At 32.0% G+C, this 23,586-nt stretch overlaps 1 protein-coding gene across 1 annotated transcript in view; it reads left to right on the top strand.

The window, feature by feature from the left end:
• The window catches only part of LOC115883825 (phosphatidylcholine:ceramide cholinephosphotransferase 2-like), a 191,450-nt gene that overhangs the window by 30,550 nt on the left and 137,314 nt on the right, over positions 1-23,586 (top strand). The window contains exon 2 of the mRNA XM_030902233.1: positions 5,467-5,679. The gene's annotated coding sequence lies outside the window, so the exon portion shown is untranslated. The remainder of the gene's footprint in view (positions 1-5,466; positions 5,680-23,586) is intronic.

Here is a 23,586-nt window from a genome sequence, read left to right as displayed (position 1 = left end):
CGGGTATACGTCGCGTTCAATAAACCCGACATCGGATACCAACGTCGGTTCGACCGCCTGACGACCCTAATTTGCACCTAAATGGGGAATACAGATTAGGGTCGCCTCGACGTCGGTATCTGACCTAATAGGGAATGTAATTCTACCAATTACCAACGTCATATTACGTTGGATTTTAGTCACTTAAAATTCGTCGCTAAGCACTTACGTTACGTTTGGTTTCATATTCGCTACCAAGAATACATAAAAAACCTAACCAAACTACCTAATTACAAATGGATTCATAATCACTCCTCGAATAGAACTATAAGTGCCTATCTAATTTCATATAATAATAATTCTGAATCATTAATCCAGACATCAGTTTTGTCAACGGAAGTCACTTTTTTTATATATCTGATTAAAATACTCCGGAAAACAACGAGCGCCTTCAAAATTAGGTAGATTTATGAAATAAAAATATCTATAAAAAAGTAACTCGCAAAATATTTTTTTTAATTTCTAGCTGGTTTAATCATAAATCTGTACTGTGGTTCCCCCCAAACTCAACCTTATCAATATTATTCTACTAGAAATCGGAATATGAATATAAATTTTAAAAACAAAAAACGATTTTAAAATGGCTGACAATCGGATACCTGTTAAGAATGGCGGATTTCTGTGTCCGACTTAATATGAACTACCAATATACCAATTCCGACCTGGTCTCCAACATTAGTCGTCTCACACGACCGAAGTCATCAAACCGGACGACCGGCAATCGTATTATGACGTATATAATTCCAACGTACGCCACGTAACCTCACTCTGCGTATCAGTGATTTGTGGATTTGTGCAACTATATTTTAGTTTTTGTTTTCTCTTTAAAACAATGGGCAGCCACTTTTTTAAGATAGTATATACAAAATTTAAAAGAACTGGAACCAGTACCTCACATATGGGAGGAGGATGGGGTCTGCTGGTTTCCTAAGCTAAAAAATGAAATTAAGATGCACCAGCATCTCTTCTGGATAAAAAGCATTCGTGGGCGGAGGGAAGACATCACTACTACTATTATTATTTTGCAAAAGCCTCGACCTCTTTCTGTAAAATGTAGATGAATGTCTAAATGCCTTTTTAGTGTTTTTTTTAGGCATAATAAAAAAATTAAGTTTGTTTACAAAAACTTTTTATTAGGTTATGTTCATGATGTTTATTAGGCCGCAAATGCTACTTAATAGGTTGTATTTACGGACGTAAAGAGAGATACGTAAATTAGGTTAAAAATATGAACATGAAATACAACAAAATATAATTGGACGTTACTTTAGGGGTTATCAGTGAGACGTATCCTATTCGGACAACGGGTAGACGTCGGGCTAGTTCACGTATAGGTACGTCGTGCAAGCCAACGTTGGAACGACGTTGGGAAATTAATAAAAATGGTACGTTGTTATTTTGTACGTCGACAGATCGTTGGATTTGCCGACTCGGATCCAACGACGTCACTTTTAATAGAAAAGCGACGTCACCAGTCGTATCACCAGCACCCGACCTAAATTTGCACAAAGTCTGACGTCGCTTCAGGTCAGATTTAGTTCGAAGTCAGATAGATGCTACTTGGGTATACCTAGGTCGACTCAGCTTTAAATGAGTACTTGGGATTCACAATCCTGAGGTAATAATAGAGGGTTGAAGCGTAATACTAGCCACACTACCTTCCTTATATACCGAACGGCTCTGGTATGGCAAGCTGTACTTTGCTACTCCCAAGGCGTTAAACGCTATATACGGAAGCTATTATTATTATTATATTCTGACCCCCAGAATCACGATTATGAGTTTCTTTACGTAAAAAAAATGAAAATTTGGAATTTTTTGAAAAAGTTTTTGGAAACTTTTTAGTTAGAAAACATAATTTCTTGATAATATGGCAATATAGGTAGTAGATTAAATATACAAGAAAAAAAAATCCACAAAAGATCCAGTGGTTCTCAAAATTTTAGTAAAAAATATTTTTTTTTGGGGAAAAAAAATATTTTTTTTTTTTGGGGGAAATTTTCACTTATAATATCACAAGAGATATATATATATATATATATATATATATATATATATATATATATATATATATATATATATATATATATATATATATATATATATATATATATATTGATAAATATATATCGAAGATATATATAATTATCAATATCATATTTTGAAAAAATATCCAGAGTCGAAGACGAGGGATAATTTTCCTAAATATTCGTGCCCGAAAATTTAAGCTTGCGTGGTATTCGGTAAGAAAATTTCACACCTAAATTTGAAAAAAAAATATTAATCCAACATGACATTTTAAAATAATTTTAATTTGTTAATAATATTAACAAATATTATTATTTTTAATTAGTTACATCAAATGCTAAAACTCAAATGGGTAATATTTCAATATATAGACATTGTAGTTCATTCACATTATGATTGTAGATCTTATGTTTACCTTTTCAACTGTCAAAAAATTTCCACTAAAGTTTCGTGGCGCCTCGAAAAAATTTCCGGAAATTTTTTCAGTTGCCACGGTAACTAGTCAACATTAAAGCATGTTATTGGTTGAAAAGTAGAGGTGTGAAATTTTCATAAAAAAAAACCGTAAAATGGATCGGTTATTTTGGATTTATTTGAAAAACGGTAAAGAGAAAATATTTTAATTTGGGTAGTCCAAACTGTATTCCGTAATTTTCGGCAGCATATTCTGCAGATAAAAATAAGTAAAAAGTCCGTAGAAATATATGTCCTAAAAGGCTTAGTTTCGGAGATACAGGATGTAGAAGTTTCGTATGTATTTCGATTTTTTCCAAATAATTTCTGAAGTAAGGTCAATATTTGGATAAAATTGGTGTCTGGGAGTTTTTTGACATGAGAAATTTGATTTTGATGTGAATACGACTCCTACTTATAGAGGGCGCCACCTACATATTTTTTAACTCGTTTGAAGAGTAATAACTTTTTGTCCGTACATGTATGAAACTACTGAGTAAAAAAATATACATTTACGACGTTTTCTACGTGAAAAAGTTCTCTTGGTAAAAATCGCTAGGAGTCATGGTTTTCGAGATATTTGGAATCGAAATTATCAACACCTGTCATCTTTGACATAAATTAAACATGTTGACTAACTAGTTATTAGACTGAAACCATAAATTTGAAATGTTTTTGTGCCAAAAGTTCAACAGAAACTGTTTTATCATCATTTCTTGCGGAAAAATTTATGATTAATTTAAAAAAACTAAAATTTCCCAAATTTATTATTTCAGGGGAATAACTATCTACTCAACGTGTTTATTTTTCCTCAATAATGACACATATTGAATATTGCCATTCTAAATATCTTAAAAACGGTTGCTCGTAGCGATTTTTACAAAGAGATATTTTTTTACGTAAAAAGTGTTGGAAATGTATATTTTTTCACTCGGTAGTTTTATACAGGTACGGACAAAAAGTTATTACGCTTCAAAACAGTTTAAACATATATAGGTGGGGCCCTCTACTAGTAGGAGTCATATTGACATCAAAATCAAATTTTCATATCAAAAAACATCCGGACACCAATTTTCATCCAAATATTGACGTTACTTCAGAAATTATTTAGAAAAAATCGAAATATCTCTGAAACTAAGCATTTTAGGACATATATTTATACGAACTTTTTTACATATTTTTATCTGCAGAATACGCTACCGAAGTTTCCGGAATACAGTTCGGACCACCCTGTATACGAGCCCTGAAAATATTTGCGCTTATTTAAGACTGTATATTGCTTGCGTTTGATCATGATGTTTATACGTACTTGATTACACAGCTGGTATTTTTTGCATAAATTTCGAATAAAGGACATCGATACAGGCATGTCAATATCATTATCAGTTACCGCTCAATCAGTGAAGTAAAGTGACGTTAAACGCGATTACTACTACAGTAGTTAAACGTTAGGGTTGATATAATATTGGCGCTTGCATTAGAGCTACCGGATCGTGTACTCACATATTAATACATAAAACGGTTTTTGTTTAATACTGTTTTACATCGGTATCATCACTTTTCTCTTATAAAAATGTGCGATTACTCTTCTACTGGATAAAGATGACACAAGAAAAAATACAATAAGATTTGCAATGTTAAATAAAGTATCCGGCATCCGCCAAAATATTGTTTTCTAATATACTGAACGGAAACAGAGTGACTGTGATACGATACGTACGTCCCTGACAATTTGAGTTAGTTACTATTAAAACGACTATGTAATATTATTCTACAGGGTGAGTCTTATATAAGTGCAAATATTTTCAGAGCTGGTAAATTTCGATAAAAGAAACATATTTTCTCTTTACCGTTTTGCAAGTCCAAAATAACCAAGTAAAGGTTGATTCTCACTATACCTTCCGTTTCCATTTTATATCCATTACATATCCGTTCCGTATTTTTCATTGTAGTGACGCTATACGTAAGCTTCGTTTCCGCATCAATTACCATACTTTTTATTGTACAATTTATATCATTACGAAAGTTTGATTTTAAAAATTTGTATCTTTGGAAAAAGGTAATAGACTTAATTAAGAGGTGAAAGAATAAATAAATATCAGCAAAATGTTAACAGAGCTGGTACAAAGGTAAGAACTTGACAACGCTATTTCCGATACGCTTAAAAATGTATGGAAGGAAAGGATATGGAACGGAAGGGAAACGGAACGGATCGTGTGCATTGTCCTATTTATTTACATAATATAATATATTTTATGTAAACGGAAGGGAAACGGAAGGTATAGTGAGAATCTATAGAATATATAGAAAGCTGATGCGGAAGGTATAGAGAATCAACCTTTATTTTACTTTGAAAATTAAAAAAAATGTTTTATTGCTTAAATTTTGAGAACCACTGGATCTTTTCTGGGTTTTCTTCCTTGTAAATTTAATTTACTATTTATTTTGCCATATTATTATGAAATTATGTTGTTAACTTAAAGACATTTCGAAAAAAAAATCAAAAAATTCCAAATTTGTCAAAAAAATTTTCGCCAAAAAAATCATAATCCTATTTCTGGGGTCGAAATATACTACCCCTAAAAATATTTGCCCTTATTTAAGACTCACCCTGTATAATTTCATTAAATTATACACTTTTTAAAATCATCTTCATATTTAAATAAAGATAAATCTTCATAAAGCCCTGATCTAGTTGTTCCGGCAAAAAAAGGAAGAAAACAAATACTTTCGTATTTGGTTCTCCAGAATCTTTTCGTGAAAGTTACAAAAGGGACACTATATACTATTAATAAAACTATATACTATAAATGCCACTTAATAGTTAAAGCTTATCTAATATAAGAATATTAATAATATCTATGTAACTAATAATTTCAATGTAACTAATTATTTTCCCACTTACAACTAAAAGTAGCAAAATACTAAACTTATTTTTTTTTCTAGCGGATACGAAGGGGACGACGAATCGTGTGCCAGTTCCTGCAGCCTGCAGCAGTATCAAAAAGTGTATCAGGAGATCGAAACCCATTTAGATCGTGAAAGGTGCGGCCTACCATGGACCACCGACACATCCGAGCACTTTATCGTCTACACCGTTCCTCAATTTGACTACAAGTTCGTCGAGGATTTGAAAATTAAAAAATGGAAAGATGAGCGGTAAGTGGATTTTGTTTTAAGTGCTTAAGATTTTTTTCTCGTGTTATGCTTAACATTTACCTCTCTATTGGGTCGAAAGTGTGTGTTTATTGTATTTTACCTACGACCATTATGTAAAATAGGCAAAAATAGTCGAATAATGCGTTTTTTATAATCTATTTAATAGATTATAAAACACTTTTAAGCAAAACCCACTGATAAAAGTTGGTTAATTAACTTTAATCGTAATTTTTTTAAACCAGTACCTTATGGCATTATTTATCTGCAGTACTAAAATGTATTATTTACCTATCGTGTGATGTTATTTTACAGATACTCCAGTTTTTGGTACCATATACGAGATGGTATACAACTTTATTTTTGGCTAATACAACTCTCTGGCCATAGTCTCTGGTAAACTGTGTCTCTGGCGGTCTCTCGACACCGAATATTAGCTGTAAACTATGATCTGGGTCAACACTTAATTTTCCTTCGAGTTTTCCTCTACTTAATTTTAAAAAACACGAAACACAAGTAACAACAAAGTCCAAAATGTAAAATACAAAATATTTATCATTTCTATTTGACATAATTTGACACAAAATGATCACCTATAATTTGGCAAGAGTTTGAGAACTCTCAAAAATGTTAAGGCGAGTTCATACGCATCGGCGTCCGTTTGTCGTTCATCGTTCCGTCAAACCGATAGTATTGAAATATGATCTGTCATTTTTGAAATAAACCAATAAAATTGGTTAAAAACAACAAGAGACGTCGCATGACGTATTTATTTATAAACCCATCCATAGTTAACTTAAAAAATATTAGAAACTTTTTTTAGTGAAATATAAGGATTGGTATGAAAGTCATCTGCTTTTTTTCTGTCATCGTCTGTCGAAATCTTACCTGAGAAAAAAAACAGTGTATATGCAACAACAGTAAAATTCAAATATCCTTTGAAGTTTATAGTGTGACATTGCTTAATAATCCTAGATCATATAAACTTACGTGGATAAATCAACGCCATAAGTTTATCATTAAAAAATATGTCTCCAACATCACGACATGCCATTTTCAAACCTTCTTTATTGTACTTATGAAACGTTCAATAGGTTTATCTCTCTCGAGGACCTTACTTTGCGCATGCGCAATAAAAGTTTTCATATTTCCAAAATAATCACAATTTTATACGGTTTAGAAAGTACAAATTATACATTGTTATGGAAACCAACTTTTCATTATCATCATATTGCCATAATCATGTCATAATTTTATTTCCATTGTGTAACGACGCTTGTTTTTTGCGTTTTTTTTTAAATTGTATTAAATATTCTTTTATCGGCCGCTTTTATATAGCCAAGGATGCAAGTGTGTTCAGTAAGAAGTTAACTTTAAGTTTGTGCAACTATATTTCTATTTTTTTTCATTGAATTTTCGAAATACTCGTAAAAATGACTATATAGAAACTGTTTAGTGTGTGAAAGTTCTAATATAAAGATCCCCGAATTATCTTTTCATAGGCAAGTAAAGTATTCAGTTATTCTTTTATTTATATTAAGCCACATGCATACTTTCTGGTTAGATTTCCTAAGAATATTGATATTCGTACGGAGTGGCTAAATGTATTTTTTATATAATTTAATTTTTATGACAGTAAACATTCAATTTATCGTTCAAATATAAGCATTTTACAAATTAAATTTTTAAAATTAATGTTCAAATTTGGCGCGTGGACGATAGGTCCTCGACAAGGATAGATAGAGTAGAAGCACCGCGTGAGCAACAAAAAAAGAAGATAAATGGTCGTTGATTTTTTTGCGACAGTTTCCATAGTGATTTACTTATCCACGTAAGTATATATGATCTGTTTTATTTTATATGGTATTAGTTTCATTTATACCTAGAATAAATTAATGTAGGTAATAAGAAAATCGGTAATACAAGCAAATTTATATTAACATTAGAAAACAGCTACTTAAATTGAATTTACGCTATCTTGACTTGACGGTAATTATTTTGAGATTGATCTAAAAAACGAAGGATAAAGTCGGCAGACCTTTTTTACACTTTTTTTTATAAGCGGCAATTTTTATTCCGATAAACATTTATCTATATAAAAACTGCTATAAAACGTCGAATTTTGTACCAATCAAAAATATTTAATCATGCAAAGATCTAATCGGCAGATCAAGTCAGCATGTCAAGTCCTCAGATCAAAATACAAGAGTTTTGGTACGTGAAAGGCAAAGTCGGCAGATCATGACCGCAGACCAAATCCGCTGGCCAAATCTTTTTGTTTAGGGGGGGGCTAATGATCTAATGAGCGTCAAAATATTAAAAACCATTTAAGATTCCAACAACATTAAATGGATTTTTTTATTAATAAATAATGAAATCTTTAAAAAATAGCCATTTTATACAAATAATAACTTTATTTGACATTTAACCCAAGCATAACAATTATTTTCTGAATAATTTAGAAACTGCCACAAGATTTTTTATGTCTACAAAATAGATGGTGATTGTTTTCCTTCCAATAGATATTACTAACTAATGGGTTATTTTCTGTCAGCAGGGCGAGTTATCGTCTTAGGGATATGTTAAGAATAAATAAGAATTATAGTATTTGTTGTATAAAATATCCACTATTTTTATGTTAATAAATATATTATTCTATTAAATGTCAATAACAATTTTTAAATTTTGAGACATAATACAGTATAGAGACATATAAAAATACATTTTTAACCAATATATTTTTACAATGTCTGCTGCGATATGTTCCAATATGTAATAGCATTCTCTATCAAAATTGCAATATAGTTTAATACAATAACCTTTCCAGAGAAACCAATCAATATTTTGTGTCCTAAAAAGCATAGACCATTTTTATTTAGGTCAAGCTGGCATCAAGAGGACATAAAATGACCTTTTATTAATTTATAATATCATAGCTTCAACGTTGCTTTATTTCCTTGCTGTTATTTTATCGATAAAAATACATGACAGACTATTATGTTTATTAATTAGAACAATACAGTAACTACATTTTTTAGATGCAAGCTTTTAACAAAAAGAGTTTTTCAATTTGTAACATTATTATTATTACAGTAGCAACATAATTGAGTTTAATATTTGTTATTTACTATTTACTGGTAATGGACGGTCAAATTTGAAGTTGTGGACGTTTTTCTAGCAACGAGTTTAAACAATTTTTGATTGATCAATTGATTGAAATATAGCATGTGTCTATTAATATACATATTTGATAATCGTGTCCTATCCAGTGCCGTAGCAACAAGTAATCGATTTTTAATTATTTTACTTGTATGTAGGTACGATGTACGAGGGCAGTTTGAGAAGTCAATGACTTTTTGCATTTTTCAAGCAGTTACTTTAAATGCAGCATTGCTCCTATCAACTGTCATCTGTTAATAGATTGCTGTCAAATTTTGAGCATACCACGTTATTAGTTTTGAACAGAGATAAAGGAAACAAGTTTAGATTGGAATGCTCGGCTTGCGCCAAAACTTATAATTGTTTTGGGGTGCATACCTTGTACAGGATCTGGTGTTGCTATAGTAGTTGCTAAGAACAACCGTAAACAGGAACAGAAATAATTTTCTCTTTTCAAAGTCAGAGTCTTCAAAAATTATAAAATCTTTCAAAATTTAAATTGCCCTCAATGAAAAATTACCGAAAAGTGTTTAAAGCGTCCATTTTCAAAATAATTATTGCTATCTTTTGAGTTTAATTTAAATTTTGTTTACTCAAACCCGTGATAATTGTGAAAACGTGGCATTAAAACCTAAAAAAGCAATGTGAACTGTGAACTGCAAAAACTATCGTGGATCGTGGTATAACATAATATGTTATAACATAAAATAAGTTTCCAATGTTTCGTAGGTATTTCATACATATCCTTATGTAAAATAAAGTTTCTTACAAATTAAAAGAAAATATTAATAAATTTAATTTGAAAAATCCGAACCGCTTAGAAATTATAAAAAGCTTTGGAAAGGGACCGTTGCGTTGTAAGAACGCTAAATAGTCATTGTTCAGTTACATTGTCCTTATGGGCACTTTCCAATCTAAACTTGTTTGCTTTATCTATGGTTTTGATCTGACAACCATTTAACGCAGACAACCTCGTGCATTTTAACGCAAAAAGAAAATAGTTAATTTCATGTGTGTTGATTAAACCTTACTTTGCGTAAACTATCACCTAAACTAACCAAAGACCTGATAAATACTATGAGGCACCATCAATTTCAATAGTTAAGAAGAGATTTACTGAGTTCCGTTGTCAACGAACCAGCTCAAGTGACGCAGAATGTTTAGGTTGCACAAAAGGAGTCACACCAGAAATCGAAATCGAAAAAATCCATGGAATGGTATTCGATGAACTTAGAATGAAAGTGCGTGTGTAAGATGACTGAGGCTGGTACATCACATTTTATATGAATATTTGGATACGAAAAAATATTATCAACGCATTAGGTACCGCGAGACACATCTAATATCATGGTCGCGATAAACCTTTTATGCCTCGGTATAGGCTTGGTGCATTCTCCGCCGGTGCTGCCACCATTGGAGAATATCATAAACAACTAGTATATACAAATACACGGGTTTAAATAGCGTGTATACGAAAATTTGTATTATTGAATTATCCTAAAAGTGATAAGGAAGTTAAATGTGAACGTATAATTTGTAAAAATTCTAAAAATAAAAAGTATCAGCCCATCTTAAGCGGAATTTTGTAATCATGACTTCAACGCTCTTGCAACTAGCTTTTTCAAGAAGAACCGATACGTTTGAGACATGGTGGAACCATTTGATTCTTAACAGTTATCTAAGGTGTCTCTGTTGCAACTTGTTTAATGCGTTTTTGTGTCGGCGGTACGGCACCCCGGTTTTGCTTCTATATAGTGGGAATTATTATTGCTCGGTACACTGCGAGTTTAATTAAGCGCATATACCTGGGCATACGAAGCTTTGGGACTTACGCTGAACATCGACAAAACTAAAATCATGTGCACTCCCCCGGAAGATCACAACAGTGCCATAAAAATCGAGAGGAACTATTGGAATATGTAGCGGAATTTAATTACGTCGGCAGTTTGATTTCGGAAAAGGCCAATATCGACTTTGAAATTCAGCACAGGATAAGCAGCGTCTGAAGAGCATTCTGAGCACAAAAATAAAACAATAGTTTACAAACTGGCGGCTCGTACTTAAAACAATATCCAATTATTCATAATTAAATTTAACTAATTCTTTTAACCTAAGTTATGTAAATTGTGATCTTATAAATGAAGATTGTTATCGACACGACCTACGCCACTCATCGGAAAATCCACCCTATTCCACCCCGTGACCGCGTCTAGCCCGCCACAATTCTGCCAGGGCTTTTTTCAATGAACCCGATCATGCGCAATAATCAGAAAATCTTTACCCGGAACGTGCACACCTCATTTCCCGACAATACTGAACATCGTTCCTCTCTCAAAACCGATCCTAACCCTAGACAAAAGCCAATATAACCAGTTTTTTTCAGTAAAACTAGTGTACGTTTAGTGTCTTCGAAAAGAAATAATCCATTTTAAGGTAATTATTAATTTTAAAACTTACACATTATAGGGTTTTACAGTTACTTTAGGTTATACGCAATTCACAATAGTATTGAATCATTTTATTAACGAATGCATAATATTTAAACTTATGATATACCAGTTCTATATAAAAAAAATAATTTCATAATTTTCTTAAAATATATTTGTAAATATTTAAACAAGACTAAATTAAACAGTGTTTATGCTTAAAACATGCATCAATAAATAGTTTTTCTAAAAGCAATTGTCAATTAAAGTTGATAATTTGGCCGAAATATGTCAACGCGATTCACAGCCCGTTAGATTTTCTCCAGACGCCTACGTCACGATGACGTCAGCCAGAGACGCCCGATCAACAGTTTCAGCGCCGGGTTTCAGCGAGATTGCTTCAATTATTCATTTTAGTCTTTTTTTAGCGGAATCGTCCTCCCTTATTTTATGAAAAGATGAAGATCATATAAAGACCAGTTGTGACGCATTTATTTTTTTTTAAATTAAGTATGTATATTTATACACTTTTCTGATTTACTGGATTGATTTTTAAGTGTATTATATTTAATATGGTTTTGAAAGGATTTTATAAATTCAATAAATATGAAAAACTTTACTAATATACTGTAGGGAAAATATGTGTTACATTTTCATATTTAGATATTACCAAATAACAATAACTCAAGCAGGTCATCAATGTTTTAAATGTTTTATAATTTGAAATTTACATAAATTGGTTATTTTAAGACGTTTTAAAAAACACTATAATATTAGTTGTTTTTTCATATAATGAATACTATATTATTTCATAGGATTTTCTTATTTAAAAATAGGACGTTCTAATTTAAGAATTTAATTAGGCTATTGTATAGGACATGATATTATTTTCTTATAAACAACAAATAAAAGTAATTTAGCTTATAGCAGACTTAACAAACTTATTCATATTTTCACAAAGAATAGCTTATTTGTCAAGATTTTTTTTGTGCGGGTGCCAAATATCACAAGCATTGTCATATTACAATTACAATATTTTATAAGTCATGTTGCACAACCCCTAGGCCCTTTCGGTCAAATTTAAAGTGTTATATTTTTGTTATTTTGGGCCTATTTTTATGATTTTTTCAATCGTTTCCAAATCAAAAAAACTGATTTTACGAATTAAAGTTGATATAATTACATACAGTTTATGTAATTATATCAACTTTAATTCGTAAAATCAGTTTTTTTGTAAACTTTAGTAATTGCCACATTATACAGGGTTAATGGAGGGGTTGTTTTTTTATTCTAACTTTAAAACACCATGTGCACTAATTTCGTGTGTAAATTTTCCTAAAATATAATTTTACGGTAAGAACCATGTCTCCTGAGCATTTTGTTTTTTGGATAACGTCAGTACATGCTTTGGTTAATTTTTAAGAGCGAAATGAACTGATCACAATCAATTTGCAATTCTTTCTGGTATCATTACTTTTGATGTAATTTTTTAATAAGACGAGATGGTTTTGGTGTATGACTAACGTCATATTTGGTATGACTAACGTCATATTACGCTGCATCCGATACTCTATACTAAATTAAAAAAACGTTAAAGACTAACTTTACAGTTCTGGTTTTAATAAACATTAATAACGATAACAAAACTAACGAAATTAAAGAAAACACCTGTAATACTGAAGTATAAAAACAGAAAAAAAAGTGTAAAAAATACCTTAATACTTTGTATTGCCTCCCCTGTTTGCTATAACTGCCTGTATACGTTCGTTCATACTATCACTGAGGCTGCATATATCATATTGCGTTATGTTTTCCCATTCTTCTTTAAGGGCCAAGCAAAGTTCATTTAATGAAGCTGGTAACGCTTCGCGACCTCTAACCCTCCTGCCAAGCATTTCTCAAACGTCAAACATGAAGGGCAGTTCATAGTAGTATATAGTTCACAATAATCACCAAAGCTGTCTTGTCATATTGAAAAAAACTTCAAAAAGAAATTATAATTGAAAAAATTGCAAATTCTTGGTGGCAAGTTTATTACGCTCTTAAAAATTAACCAAGGCATGTATTGACATGATCCAAAAAACAAAATGCTCAGGAGACATGGTTCTAACCGTAAAATTATATTTTAGGAAAATTTACACACGAAATTATTGCACAGGGTGTGTCAAAGTTGGGGTAAAAAAACAACCCCTCGATTAACCCTGTATAATATGTAAAATACTAAAGTTTATAAAAAAACTGAGTTTACACATTAAATGTTGATTCTCACAATACCTTTCATATCAGCTCCCTTCCGCTTCCCTTCCGTTTACATAAGATATTATATCATGTAAATGAATAGGAAAATGCACACTATACGTTCCGTTTCCCTTCCGTTCCATATACTTTCCTTCCATACATTTTTTTACGACGGACTGAACCGTATCGGAAACACCGTTGTCAAGTTCTTATATTTGAACCAGCTCTGTTAAAATTTTGCTGATATTTATTCATTCTTTTATCTCTTAATTAAATCTATTACCTTTTTTAAAAGATAGAAATTTTTGAAATAAAACTTTCGTAATGATATAAATTATACAATGTAGAATGTAGAAAGAGTAAGAGGGGGGGTTAATCACCGCGACCTTAAAGATCTATTGTGTGCCCCCCTTCCTTGAGTCATCACACAGTCTATAACCCATCATACTCCTGTTGTAGAGGGGACAGGGTATTTCCGATCCTCCTCTCACAACAGTTCTTTCTCCGAAGGTACACACCCTCTTCCAAGGTTAGAGTTTGGCCCTCCGTGCCTCCCTTCACAGTCGAGGAGCTTGCCTCCGGCTGAGGAACCCGTGAGGTGGAGGCTGGAGGATCTGTCTCCATTTTCTCCACCTCTTTAACTTGGTCTCTCCTTAGACCTGACACCGGTGTTGGCATGGTCCTCCGTATCTATAATAGAGGATATGTCCCTCTTTCTCTATTGCCTCCTTGGATTTGAGGTCAATTCCTATTGTGAGGACCTGACCATGACCGTCCTCCCTCGAGTTGATGACTCGCCAACTCGATGTCCTTACATTGAAGTTCTGACCCTGGATAAGGCTCAGCATATAGGTGGTATCTTTCCCCTTGCTCCTCGGCAGAAAGACCGTGACGGCCGCCCCTTTATGGATGTTTTCTCCCTTTACTGCAACCAGTTCCGGCCCTTGCCAATTTTTAAGCTTAGGTCTTCTCCACCAACCAATTCGCCTATTCTTGAGATAGACAATCTATGAGGACCATGCCCACCCGAAAGTGTATCCCCGCAAAACGCAGCTGACCCACATTTTGTAGATCGTTGTGTTGTTATCCGATCGCCACTACTTTGTCCAGTATAGCCTCTTCTTCCATATCCATTCCATATCCGTTCCGTATGTTTTATGATACTGACGCTATACGTAAGTTTCCGTTCCGTATCAGTTCTATACAATAAAAAGTATGGAACTGATACGGAACGGAAGCTTATGTATAGCGTCAATATCATAAAAAATACGGAAGGGATATGGAATTTATATGGAATGGATATGGAAGGTATAGTGAGAATCAACCTTAAAGTTGATATAATTATATACAGCTTGCTAAAAATTCATGAAAATAGAGCTAAAAATAACAAAAATATAGCAGTTTAAATTTGACCAAAATTTTCTCCATTGCGTTTTTTTTGCATCTGAGTGTAGAATGTAAAATGTAAAATGTTTAGGAAGGGAATTAATCACCACGACCTTACAGATCTATTGTGTGTTCCCCTTTCTTAGGTGGGAGCGTTAAGACTAAAATTCATGGATCTTCTAGGCAGAATATCTCGAAAACTACTAATTCTAAGTAAAAGATAATAATAAACATTTTTATAGGTAATTACCTAAGCTTTATTTTTTTATTTCATGAAAAATTTTGTAAATTGCATATTTTGGCAGATATTTGCGAAAAAGTTGATTCTTCGGCCATTTGGGGCTAACCATTTTTCCGGCCAAAACTCCAGCACGGTGTCAATTTTCCCCCTAAAACTTCTCCCCAAAACGCCTAAACTAAACAATCGACCTTAAAATCAAAGCCGACGAATTACGCCGAGACTTGGATCTTTTCGTATCCTTATTTACTGGACTATTACCCCAAATTAAATTTTTAATAAATATAAATAATTATTTGAGACTTAGAATGCACTTTTTCTTATAATCTCTTATCCTGGTTCAAAAATACAGCTGTCACATCAAGTAAACGAATTACCCAATAAAAAGATTTTAAAAAATGTCTTTACCTTTGTGGCGGATTCATCTCTCCAGAAAATCCTATATGGGTATTTCGCCACTGCAAGAAAATCTACAAAATAAAATACTTATTTTTTATAAACACTTCTGCGTTAATCCCAAACGGAAAGTACTTGTCAGAAGTTAGGTTTACAGATATACAAATTTGTCTAACGAACAAAAAAATTTTTAACATACGAACATCTTTTAAAACACAAAATACACTTAGATCCATTTTATCACATACTAAACCAATATATACAGAACAACAAACAAAAAATTTAATATACTAAATACCATGTGAATGCGATAAATTTTACATTGGTGAAACCCTTAAACCCTCACAGATAAATTTCACATTGGTGAAACACTAGACCCTTAAATGTTCGAATTAAAGAACATAAAGATTATTTAAGAAAGTTTGGGGCTTTTTGGTTTTACCTTATTAAGTAATTGTTATCAGGTAGTAATTGTTAATTTTGAAGTTTAACTTGATATAATGTCATTTTAACAGAACGTCAACGGTTTTTGTAGACGTATCTGTTTTAAATAACTAAAGTGTTCTCGAATAGTTAAATTTAAATATTTTAAATAGTTATTTTCTTTATTTTTTGTATTTTTTTTTTGCTTTCGACGACGGAAAGAGATAAACTTTCCGAAACGTTAAGCATTTTTTTGTTCGTTAGGCAAATTTGTATATCTGTAAACCTAACTTCTGACAAGTACTTTCCGGAGGATTAACGCAGAAGTGATTGTGACATATAGGATTTTTTGGAGAAAAAGATTTTATGTTGGCAGTCATGGCAAATGTTGTCGGTTGACAACAGATTTTTCATTGCAAATCTGATATTTTTCATTTTCGATCTTATTAATGTTTTTCTCTAAACTGGCATTTGTCACGTTAATCATGTTCAATTTTATTCTAAGATTTCTTTGACAACTTTGAAATTAAATCTGCGTTTGGTTTATATACTTTGATAAGCAAAAAAAAAGCAGTTCAGCTTGTGCAATATGTGAACTTAATGAACTATAAAGTTCTAAATATACAGGGTGTCCCAGAAATAAATGCAAGTATTATAACTGGTAGTATATTTCGGCCTCAGAAACACGCCTATGAGTTTTTTTGCGAAAAAATATTTTGAAAATTTGGAGTTTTTTGAAAAAAATTTTAGACTTTTTTTAGGTTTAAGTTAAAAAACATAATTTCTTGATAATATGGCAACATAGGTAGTAGATTAAATTTACATGAAAAAAAATCCAGAAAAGATCCAGTGTTTCTCAAAATTTAAGCAAAACAGCATTTTTTGTTTAAATTTTCAAAGTAAAATACCTCGGTTATTTTGGACTTATTTGAAAAATGGCAAAGAGAAAAGAAAATCTTTTTACCTGATCTACCACCCCCTAAAATATCTACTTGCACTTATTTCTGGGACACCCTATATATCTAAAGAAAATGAATCAAATAAGATTTTAAACTTTACCGTCACTAATTTCCTGATCTCTTCATTAAACTCATAAATTTAGTTCGACAGAAAGACATTACGTTGACATCAACTACGTCAATGACGTACGTAAACGGGAAGAGGAGATAGACCAAAATGTCAGACGCATTAACCCAAAAACTGGTGCCGCCACTTCCAACGTCACCCCCGTTTATATTAACGATAGAAAAACATTACGATTGTCCTGGGGTAGAGGCGAATGAGGTCACCACCCACGTCTGATTGGTCGTGTCGTAAAAATAGACTGATATCCGGACTTTAAAAAAAAAGATAGAAAAAGCACCCTTTTTTCTTTTACGCCGTGCTGCTTAATGTTCTCCAAGTTGTTTGTAATTACATAAATTGGTCTGTGTAAAAGCTTTTGTAGAACCCACGTATCGAAATAGAATATATTGTTTACTTACGTATGTATGTATATACAAGATTATTTAGAGCACGTGTTTACCATTAGCTACTTTATTATTAAAAAATAATTTATTTTAAGTGAGAAAGGGCAACAAGTGCCATATGATCGAAAAAAAACACGTTATAATGATTTTTGGAATAATATAAAAACTGATACTTTTTTAAGAAATAAGTGATACTTTTTATCAGACCAACCCCTATATCATTTATTGAATATTGAAATAAAGAGCTGCCAATGTTTAATTTTTAAATGAAAAAATTATTTTTTGAAAGTAACTCTATAGTATTAGACGGAGAGCTGGCTACATGAAAAACCTCGTTACATGGCTAATTTAACATCGTTACATGGCTAATTTTTCTTGTGAAGTATCCTTTTGTGTAGCCATTGTGAAATAGTCATGTTTGCCAGCGCGATCCCAGGGCTTAAAGCGGGGGTGGCCAATCGAAAGGGTGAAATTTTGATACTAAAAATATTATAAATGGTACACGAGTTATAATTACCAAATAACTTTTATTATTAAAAAACGTGTAAAATTGTTGACAGACATTTTTCTCGTGGCTAAAATGCCGGCAGACAACGCGAAAGAGGCATGGAATTTTAACAAAAAAAATCATCACATACATGCATGTCGATTGGTGGAATGTAATGTTGATTTATTTAAAAAGCCGTATGCAAAAGGGCAGACAAAAAATTGTGACTCAATCAGCGGTAGACAGTTATCAAAAGCATGATATTATTCTACAGGGTGAATCTTGAATAAGAGCAATAGTTATTTTCAGAGTTGATGGTAGATCTCAATAAAAGAAACATATTTTCTTTTTACCGGTTTCCAAATAAGTCCAAAATAACCGAGTTATTCAAGTTTGAAAATTTAAATAAAAATTGATATATTTTTAAATAATTTTGTGAGCCACCTGTTTTTTTCTGTATTTGCATCCATTCTTTTAGTGTGTAGCCATAGAGTAAAGCCGTACGCATGGTAGATTAAGAAAGAATTATACCGTGGGTAAATTTGCGGTAAACAGGCAGTTCTAAAAAGATTTCTAAAATATACAGGAAAATTTAAACAAAAATGCACGATTTTCTACATCTATTTTTACAATAAATTGACAATTCCACCAATCGACCATAAAAACTACAAACAATTCCACCAATGCCATAATTTTTTTCATTCTTCAAATTTAATTTTTTAATAATTTTTAAAATTTCATGCCTCTTTCGAGTTGTCTGTCGGCATTTTAGCGACTAGAAAAATGTCTGCCAACAATTTTCCCCGTTTCTTAATAATAAATAAAAGCTATTTTCGCAATTATAACTCGTGTACCTTATAATATTTTTAGTGTCAAAATTTCACCCTTTCGATTGGCCGCCACCGCTTTAAGCCCCGGGATCACGCTGGCAGACATGGCTATTTCATAGTTGCTACACAAAAAATTAGCCATGTAACGATGATAAGGTTTTTTATGTAGCCAGCTCTTAGACTATGTGGTGTTTTAAAATAAACATGAAAAATAAGAGGATATTTTTAATTTTTAATCACTTATTTTAATTGCACTAATACGCACTAATATCTAATTTTTTACCAACTTATGATGAAAATTATATTTTAGTTTAATAAATATATGTAGTACTTTTTTTGCTAGCATTTCTGCAGAGTCACTGAAAAAACTCTTAAAGAATTCGTTTTGAGATTAGGGAAACCTGCGATGAAACGTTAAAATACATAGCAGATTTATTTCCCTTCTCCAGTTTGTCAAGAAAATCTAATTTTAATAAGTTATTACATTTCAAAATAAATTTAAATTTCTGTAATATATTTACGTAAAGTATATTTCAATAAAAATAATTATAAACATATATACTTTATCAAAATTAAATTTTAAATCATTGAAATATTAAAAAATTAAAGAATTATTGAAATTTCGAATTAAATACATTGGACAGTTTGTTTAATGTTGTTCAATGTGGTTGTTGAACTTTTTATTGGAATTATAAATATGCGAATTTAAGAAATATATCAAAAATAAAAATAATATATATTAAAAAAATAGTTAAAAATCTTTTTTAGTACTTAATAACCAATATAAAAAATTGGCGCCGGGAGGCACGTATAGCCACCCATACTGAAATATGTTAATAAAAAGTTGGTGGGCAGTTCTTTTAGTTTCAAAGTAAAGGAATTTTTCCAATTTTGGTCCGCGGTTATTTCCCCTATCCGCCACCTGGGGTCGCGTCCGATGGAGTTCTCCACACGGATTTTCTCAAAAACGGACTACGGAAACACGGAATATCTCAAAAACTGCGACTTTGATTTTGATGTCATTACAAATTTTGTTGCAAATATTATTCCTAATCTTAAATTGAAACCCGCGTTTCGCTAGCTACTGTAATTTTGGAGTTACGATTTTTTAATTTTTTTTTAAAGTAATACAAATACAGGGTGGCACACCTCATTTGTCTCGGTTGATTATACGAAAGCGAAAAAATGTAGATGTGGAAAAACATTTTGCATAATTTAAAATTATTTTAAAATGTACAGGGTATGTCAGAACTAAGATCCACACCAAAGTTATATTTTTTTATGGAACACCTCGTATTTTATTTCATTTTTGGATCCTTGGTTTATAAATGTTACAATACATAACCATTATTATATAAAAATAACAATGGCAGACGATTATCGCGCTTCCAAGGTCATGGCAGACGTTTTTGAAAGTAACAAAAATTATCTAATTTTATTAAATCTGATTTTTTACTCAATCGACATGGAGTATTGTTAACAATTTGATACATCTTTAAAAATGATCTAAAATGTCAATATTCCATGGGTATGTTGATAAATGAGGTCTAAATTATAAGAAAATGCATTTTTTACGAAAACTTGAAGAGACCGGTAAAAAATGGTATAACACAATTTGATAGACAATTAAATTGTGCATCTGATGCACATAAAATATACAGGGTGTTCCATTTAAATTAAACAAGTTATTGCTGTTTAAACCTAGTAATTATTTAATATAAATTATTAGACACTCTGTATAAGGTAGTATTATTTTTATTATTGTAACACAAAACATAGTAGATAGAAAAAGTTCGGTATAATATTTGGTTTTAAAAAACTTAAATTACTTTTGTTTTATTTGCGGTAATCCAAAGTAACTGTAACGAAGTTTGTCCGAAAGTATGTCAACGACATTATCGATCGATAATTTCTCCTATCGTAATAGAAATCGATATTTTTCCGGCCAAGACGAGCGAAAGAGCGATCTGAATCGGCGCCGGATTTTATGCGGCCGCAACTCGTCCAACGTCGACCAGCAACGAAGCTATGAAACTGCAGCTGATCGTGGTGGAGACTGGTGAAAAGTGGCGAAGAGCTCTAATTAGGTAAGTTTTTGACAGGAATACACCAAAAGAACAATTATAATCGATAAACTGTGTTTTAATAGGGACTGTAACAAAATATCGATTTTTTAAATATCGATATGTGAGTAAATATAGTTTTTTTCATTGATTGTATCAATTCTCTGATATTGAATTTTATTGAATTCTCTTTAATCATTGTAGTAGTAAAATGAATATTGACCTAGCGAATGACGACAAAATAGTTGTACAAGCTGCCATTCTGTTGCTTTTTTAATCTTCATAATAATACTTCATTTAGATGCGCACACTGTATATTTTTTAAATATGTATACCGGGTGCGTCTCAAAAGTGGCTCACCCCTATAACTTTTTTAGTTTTTCAAATAAAAAATCGAGATTTGGTACATTAGTATATGACATAAATTAGCATTGATTGACGTATTCAATTGTTTTCGGTGAGTTCCTGTTTCACCGGAAATTAGTACAACTTTTGATTTTTAAATGGCACCCTCGGTATTTTGTTACTTTATTTCATAGAAAATGACAAATAGAATGACATATCATATGTGAACTTTTGACTTTTTCGAACATGGTTTATTTGAAATTGCAACATGCGATTCATATTGACAATTTGACTCGAAATGCCAAGTGTATGGTACCAAATTATTAAAAAATACAATTTTGTTTTAAGCAAAAATGTTTAAAATTGACATATGATATGTCATTCTACTCAAAGTGTCATTTTCTATACAATAAAGTAAAAAAAATACCGAGGGTGCCATTTAAAAATCAAAATTTGTAGTAATTTCCGGTAAAACAGTGGCCAAAAATAATTGAATACGTCAATCAATCCTAATTTATGTCATAAACTAACATACTAAATCTCGTTTTTTTTATCTGAAAAATTAAAAAAGTTATAGGGGTGAGCCACTTTTGAGACGCATCCGGTATAGAGCCTTAAAATTCCCTTTTCAATCATATATTAACAATTGGTATTATTTTTCCACATGCTGGCCTAGAGAAGTTTTATTCCAAATTTAATATGGCAGAGTTTTCAAATCTCTCATAGCAAACACTCTAAGAGCGCTTTCACACACACCGGCAAAATCGGTACCGGTGCCGGTCCAAAAATTGCCGTTCTGCTCGTTTCGGTTCTGCTGAGTTAACGACAACAGCCATCCGCATACCCATTCATAGTCGAATAAAACGACGTCCATTTGGCTGGGAAATGGCAGGCCGATGACATTCCATATCGTTACATACAAAATGACAGCGATCTTCTGTTCATGCGCCATCGCTGACGCCGTTTTCTCGATCAGCCGGTACTAATACTTCGGCTACTATATTTCTATCTTCTTTGTAAAACGAGATGCAATTAACGAAATATCATCGTAACAAAATCTATTTTAGAATCGTCTAGGTATGGTTATTTCACTGAGATTTATGAAAAAAGTCCTTTGCCTCAGGTATAGATACCGACACGTCGTGGAAACAGTTCTAAACGAAACGAATTTGAACGAGAAAACAAATGCGCACGAGACAGGAAACGCCAAAAAAATTCCCCCACACCCTTCTCCGCAGTTTTACGAGTAGCTCCGTAATTCTCGAGGTAAAAGCGCCTAAATCGAGAAATCAAAGTAGGTCAAGACAAACTGAAATAGACAAAGACGACGGGAGATAAGCCGAAACGCGACAAAATTAAGCGATACAACGCGACCTTGACCTGCTTGGAACTATTCTCCAAATAGGGTAGAGGGTGTATTACATCTATAATTACTATCCAATTAACTTTTAGTCATGTGATTAAGCTTGACCGGCACATCGTTGCCCACTTTGCATATTTTCTTTTAATCAAACTCATTTAGAAAACAAAAATAAATTAATTATAAATATATAAAATAGCTATTTTTACATCAACAAAACTCACCTTCTAACAGCACTTAAGAGACATAAAGGGCTATTACTACCGCTTTCCGTTCAAAAATATTCTAATAAAATTGCGATGAGTTTTTGACGGCTATCATTATTATATAATATCATGACAGCATTCATATTTTGAAGCTATCTTGTACACTTCACACTAAAGAGGTTCTAAAAAACAATGTTTGACTGAAAGGTCTGCTAAGAAAACATTTTAAGCTTAAGTATCACAAAACTATTTATTTAAAACCAAAGTTAGTCAATCCGGCACCGAATATTCCATAATGATACATTTTTTAAGACCTTCACTATAATAATATCTCTATACGAGATTTACTATTTATTCACTATCTTCACTGTGACTCAAGATACAGCACTAATCATCCAATCTCGAACATATTAGGCCGAAAGGGTTCGAATAATGGAAAAATGAGCGAACGAAAACGATTTGTTCAATAGTGTTACGTCATATAAGCGCGTAGCAATGGTGTAAGGTATATCCTCGGCTTAATATTGAGCGTTACTGTATATTAACCGAACCATAGAATTCAATTATGAACATCAATTTCAGTTAATATTGCATAGAATAAAATTTACAATAACTAGTTATAAATTTATAGTGAATTTCGCATCGGTATTTTCCAATTTCGGATATCCAATATTTCAAACAATAATATCGCTGATGAACGGGCCATCAGATATTATATGGGGCGGACGGCCTCCTCTATCGAAATCATCAAAACATATTGTTCTCAATCACGAATGCTCTTGGAAACACCTGTTTTCATCCGCGCCCCTCGATTTAGTGCGTTCGAACACAGCTTGCACTTTATTTCCAGACATTAAAGCATGGCTGTTTGCAATAACAAGTAA

Source organism: Sitophilus oryzae, unplaced genomic scaffold, assembly GCF_002938485.1.
Source record: "Sitophilus oryzae breed Bouriz unplaced genomic scaffold, Soryzae_2.0 scaffold_111_pilon_pilon, whole genome shotgun sequence".
NCBI lineage: Eukaryota > Metazoa > Arthropoda > Insecta > Coleoptera > Curculionidae > Sitophilus > Sitophilus oryzae.
This window is presented reverse-complemented; position numbering and strand designations above follow the sequence as displayed.